Raw genomic sequence first — 6,385 nt, 5'->3', positions numbered from 1 at the left:
CGTCGAAGAGCTTGTGTCTGAAGCCGAGAGAGCTCACGGTAGTCTCACTTGCTATGGTTTCTTTCCTTTAGTCAAACCATGATGGCTCGTTGACTGTATTTTCGGGCAACAGACGAGCCTCAAAGCTGTTTTCTTCAAGCTCGATACTCTGTCTCAAGGTGTGATCGATGATCATTTACACCCTGAAAAAACATCAAAATATCACAGAGATATCGTCGATGTTTTGTTGGATGTGATGCGTAAACAAGACAAAGATGATTCCTTGAAGCTCACGATAGATCACATCAAGGCATTACTAACGATAAGGAAAAAAAACATGATTGGTTTCCACACATTTGCATTGAAACTGAATCTTCATATTTACAATTATTTTTTTCTGTTTATTAGAATTTGTTTCTAGGAGGGGTAGACACAGGAGCTATTACCATGATATGGGCAATGACGGAACTCTTTAAAACCCCCGAAGTGATGAAGAAAGTTCAAGGCGAGATCCAAAACCGTCTTGGCACCAATAAGGAGAGAATCACCAAAGAAGATGTCGACAAAGTTCCCTTCTTGAACATGGTGATCAAGGAAACATTCAGATTACACCCAGCAGCTTCTGTTCTGCTCCCAAGGGAAAAAATGGCTCACATTAAGGTCCAAGGCTATGATATTCCTCCAAAGACACATATCTTGGTGAAAGCTTGGGCGATAGGAAGAGATCCAAAAACTAGACAAACCCGGAAGAGTTTAACCCGAAGAGGTTTATCGATAGCCCTGTGGATTAAAAAGGAAGACATTTCGAGCTCTTACCATTTGGGTCTGGTCGAAGGAAATGTCCCGGTATAGCAATGGGGGTAACTACTGTGGAATTAGGACTCTTGAACTTACTTTACTACTTCGATTGGAGAGCACCTGATGGTATGACACATGAAGACATCGATAAAGAAGAAGCTAGTACCCTTACAGTCGTCAAAAAAGTACCTCTCAAGCTCGTCCCAGTTTGAGTTCAGTGAGTGCACCATAGTTTGAGTTAAGTGATTGTGCCAATCCCCAGTTCTAGACTTTGTACAAAGTTTTGAATAACCCATCAATAATTCAATAGATAAGTCTAATTGTGGACAGAGAGGGACAACCTACAATGCTCAAAACCCCTTTTCAATCCACCTATGTTGTTGATACAATAGAGCGGCTAACGCCGCTTCACAAAATAAATTTATCAGCAAACACTACAAAAAAAATGTGTTGCAGTATGTGGATTATTCTACATCACAATCTAAACCGGCGTAAATTTTTTTCAATACAAGGAATTTACTGTCGGTTTACAAACCAACTGAAATTTCACTAGAGACGTATTTCATTAGCATGTGTTTATCATGCATTCAGCTAGGATAATTCTTTTTTTTGCATCATTTTCTAGTCTCTTTTATACTTTGCATGTAAAGGTGGTTCTTGCATCATCTATGCATCGCATTGTGCATTTTGGAGTACTTTAGGTGTTTAAGGGATGTCCAGACTTTTGGAATCAAATGGAGGCTGAGTCGTGCATCTGACTTAAGCGCACAACAAAGAATGCATAATCGGACTCAACCAAGCTCAATTCGACCCTGCGCACTCGACCACCATCTCCACTTGTGAATGAAGTTCAGTGTGATTATCACGGCACGCACGAGGTTGAGCAGAAGATTGAGCATCAAGGTGACTATCAGCATACAGAGGTTGTTATGTTAGTTTCGGACCATGGTGAGTATAGAGTCAAAGATATGCAGTACAATGAGAACACGCAAGCGATTAAGCAGCAAGTCGACCAAGCAGCTGAGGTCACTCATGCGGATCCGGAACAAGGTGAGGGACAAAGTCAGTATCACGCTCCTCCTTGGGTGAGCACCGATTCCTTCTTCTACTATTGAGGTACTCCTACCTTTCCTTTGTATATACCATTTCATTCATGCCTTGTTTTTTTTGTGATTCTCAAATCCCTCTGCAAATTTTTCTTACGCAAGAGACTGTGTAATATAAGTTTGGAGGAGGTTTTGAAATGATGTATCTGATGTTGTTTTTTGTGATTCTTCTTTCAAATTTTTGTATCATAACATGTTTGAGTCTGCATTCATCTATTTGCATAGAAAAGCCATAAAAATTTGAAAAAAAAAATCGAAAATTTTCACAAAGCAGAGTGATCATGTAGTTTGCATTTGCATATTAGGATTGAGTCTAGTGTTGTTCATATAGAGATGTTGCATTTATCATAGGGGTTAATGATGATTGTAACCTTGTTAGCATGTTGAATTCAATAGGATAGGATCAAGGCCCTTGTTATTAGTTCTTTGATGCATGTTGATCGAGGTTGAAATGTAAGAATGAACTAGGTTTTGAATTCCCGAAATTGCATTCTAGTTTTTATTGAAGCATGTTTTGAATTGACGTCATTCCCTATCTACTTGAACATAATCCTGACTTGCAATTATCCTGTTATGCATTTAAGTCAAACTCATGGATACTATATACGTACTTGGATTATCATTCTCCTTTTTACCACCCTTGTTAATCCAAGTAGTTGATTCCCATCTTTGGAACAGTTTCCCGCACCCTTAACCAATCGTTCTTTCAAGCCAATTGTATTCTTGAGTATGAGGCCTTTTCTGAGTTGAGCTTGTTAGAAAGTGTTAGGTTCTAGCCGACAAGAGTAGGATCCTGTGTAGTTCTAGTTCGCGTTTTCCGGCCTAGTAGGACTATGTGAGAACTCGATTTTGGGTATTGGGATTGGATTTGTGCTGAAAGTGACGAGTAAAAGAGAAAGTAAAAGGGTAAAGAGTCTTTAGGAGGGGGAATGTGTTTTCAAGGTTTACAAGTCTAGTAAAGGATTTGGAATGAACAAAGTAAAAAAAACAAAAGTCATTGGTTCTGGGCATAGAATGAAAAAGTTAGACAAAGAAGAGAAAGCAAAACGCTTAAAATGTCGAGAGTTTTAAGAAGAGAAGAAGGAGAACCATAGTGTTAAAAAAGAATTCTTAATCCGCTAGAATGATAAGAAAAAACCTCCTCCTAAGACTAAGTGCAAAGAATAAGAGAATGGGTTTAAGAAGAGAAATCGATGAAGGGTAGAGATAGTACCAACTTCTGGGCTAGAATTTTAGGGCTGAGTTTCCTTGGGGACCTTTGGGTAGATAGGGTACTGCTCTTGTATGTATTAGTTGGTTTCAACCTTTAGCCTTCTCTTAAGCTCAACTCTTTTTCATGAGAGAACCTTGTTCTGTATTGATAAGACCACTTGAGAAGGAGACCATCTTTGTCTCTAACCTTTTACCCTAGCCAAATGAGTTTGATGACATTGCATGGTTTGATTCACGGTTCTCTGTTAATGAATGTTAAAGGGAATGATTGATAGGATTGCATTTGTAGATTAAATATTGGAATCGTTTTAGGTTGTGATGAACTTGTCTAAAGTTTTTAAATAAAGTTCCTTCACCATGCATCATAGATTTAAAAACAAGGACCTTGATTCTAACTACTCTATTCAGCATGGTTTAGGTTCTGAGACCCCATCTTCAAACCTCTCTTCCATACTCTGTTCTTGATTGTTTGCTTGAAGGCAAGCACAGAATAAGTTAGGGGGAGTTGATATGTCTATATTTTGTCTCTCCTTAGCATGTATTTATTATGCATTCAGCTAGGATAACTCATTGTTTTGCATCATTTTCTAGTCTCTTTTATACTTTGCATGTTTAGGTAGTTCTTGCATCATCTCTGCATCGCATTGTGCATTTTGGAGTATTTCAGGTGTTTAGGGGATGTCCAGACTTTTGGAACCGAATGGAGGCTGACACGTGCATCCGACTCAAGCGCACAACAAAGAATGCATCGTCAGACTCAACCGAGCTCAACTCAACCATGCCACTCGACCGGCGCTCCCAGGAGAGACGACGTTCCACTCGACCAGTGCTCCTAGGAGAGACGACATTCCACTCGACCGGCGCTTCCGGGTTAGACACCATGCGACTCGACCAAGCAAGCCTGAAAGAGACGACATTCCACTCGACCAACCACGCCAGGCATCCGACTCGAGCGACCTGTCTCGCACGTTCCAGAAGATTCCCGAACTGCCTCTCTGTCTTGTCGTTTTATGTTTTAGGGTTTTCTATGTTTTGCTATAAATACTCTCTTAAGTCTTTACCCAAAAGAGATTGTTATTACCCTAGGGTTTATGAGTAGCCACCAAAACATTTTCTGAGTTTGTAATCAAGATTTTTCGTAATCTATTTAGCTTTTGCATTTGATTTCTTTTACAAAGTTGTTTATATCATTTTTGTCTAGCTGATTATGCTTGATTTAATGTTTTTTGGGTTTGTGTTCTTGGTGATGATAATTTTTGGGTTTGAGTAGTGTAGTGTTCTTGAGGATGGAATAGATTAGATGGAGAATCTTAGTATATAGGATGTTTATGCTTAGATTTGTATGTTTTCCTTCTGGACTAGAGTTAGAAATGCTAGTTTCTCTTTGATCAATTGGAACTAGGTCTTACACATTTTCACACCCAAAAGGTGTTTGATGAAATGTCTTAGAGACTTACATTCCTAGCCTAAGAGATTAGTTTTCTAGGGTGTTTGTTGACGTGAATGAACTTGTTTGTTGATATCCTCAAATTAAACCCTAGTGTTACTCTCTCAAATTAAGAGATCATTGCAGTACTTAGGGATCAGATTCCACAATGACTCAAGACTACACAATAAATTATAAAATTTTATGATTACGCTAAACATAATAATTTGAATTAAAATAAAAAATGCAAAATATTAAATAAAAGCTGTGTAAATTCATATGATCAAAAAGCTAGGCCTAGGAAATTTCTCAGGAAATTATGAAATATTAGATCAATCAATAAATTATGATTCAAGCAATTAAAATCAGATCTAGAACTCTATACTCTTTTGTAAAATAAATCATTTCTCACTGCAAATATTATCTAAATTTAAAACCATAAAATCCAAATCTCTTTGTAAAATTTTAGTTTAAAAATCAGCTTTATGAACATATTTAGGTAAGTTCACAAAATTACAAAATCAAATCTCATTGCAGAAAGTAATTTTGCTCATCAAAGGTTTTAATCAGGAAAATCAATTATATTCTCAGATCAATTTATTTTCTTAGGTTATTAATTCTAGATGGCCAATCAAGGATTAATATGAATAACAACCTATGATGAAGATCTAGAAAGATAATGAATCTAAAATAAACAGATCTAATAATTCATAAAATTCGTGTGAAAAACTCTGAACCTAACAAGCAAACTACTCAGACATATTCAATGAAGCACAAATCATAATTCTGAATAATAAGCAATTGAAATTTAAGAGAGTAAAGAGGGAGTTTATGAATTCTTCTCTCAAAGCAGTTCAGATCTCTCTCTCCCAAAAGCTCTCCAAATCTCACAGGGTTGCAGAAAAGAAAACTTGCTAGAATAAAACTTAAGGGTTTCTAAAACTCAAAAACAATATATATATGTCTTAAAACACATCAGGGACTAATGATACAAATATAGAAAACTTTGGGGCAGATTTGTAAAACTTCCAAAACTTGTCTTCTTACGGCTAACAGGGGTGTCGACCGACACCAAGGGTGGTGTCGATCGACACCATCACTCTTGATTGGCTCCAAGTTGATTTCCTCCGGATTAATGCTTCAAAATGATCCAAATTGCTCCACTTTGTTCCATCCATGCCAAAATCCTATAAAACCTGTAAAGACTCAAAAACATCATAGAAAACAAATCAAAAGACTCAAAAAGACTCCTTATATCATGGTTAAAAACCACAAAAACCATGATATATCATCATGCCGAATTGATCATGTTTCTCTAGTGAGAGTTAAGTTTCGAAGTGGTTGACTCTGAGTAGCTTTTGTCAAGAGATTGGATTAGCTAAGTTGTAATGTTCATTGTCTTGGGATAGTTTGTTTATGGCATGTTAAACACTCTGTAGACTATAAGACTCCGCCTACATCAGTTACTCCCATTCTTAGGACCTCTATCTTTCTGATTGTTATCGCATTCCTGAGACTGTTTTTTGTTCTTGTTGTTTAGTTCATGCTTAGACTTGTTTTTGCTTTTACTTATTCATGTTCACTTCTTGTCATGCATGTTCGTTTCTAGTTCTCTAGTTTATTTATGTTTTGCATTTTGATCATTCTAGGATTGTTATACATAAACCCCCTATTTGAATTAGCTTGACTTGTGATTTCTTGATTGCTTCTTTAGTGACTAGCATCATCCCATTTAGATTGATACCTATTATACTGCAATGGCATGGTAGTACTCTAGGATAATTGATAGTAAAATCCTAGTATCAAGACGTATTTCACTTTTTATGTTTTCTCCTTTGATGATTTCTTTTTTATTAATTTATTT

The 6,385-nt window shown here is 36.9% G+C and overlaps 1 pseudogene; it reads left to right on the top strand.

Annotated features, from left to right (window-relative positions):
- Positions 1–438: 438 nt before the first annotated feature.
- On the top strand, positions 439–989 carry LOC147942186 (cytochrome P450 71B17 pseudogene; annotated as a pseudogene).
- Positions 990–6,385: the final 5,396 nt, after the last annotated feature.

The sequence above is a fragment of the Camelina sativa genome, chromosome 6 (assembly GCF_030686135.1).
Source record: "Camelina sativa cultivar CO46 ecotype springtype chromosome 6, ASM3068613v1".
Taxonomy (NCBI): Eukaryota; Viridiplantae; Streptophyta; class Magnoliopsida; order Brassicales; family Brassicaceae; genus Camelina; species Camelina sativa.
The sequence above is the reverse complement of the archived record's forward strand: the minus strand, read 5'-3'. Positions and strand labels throughout refer to the sequence as shown.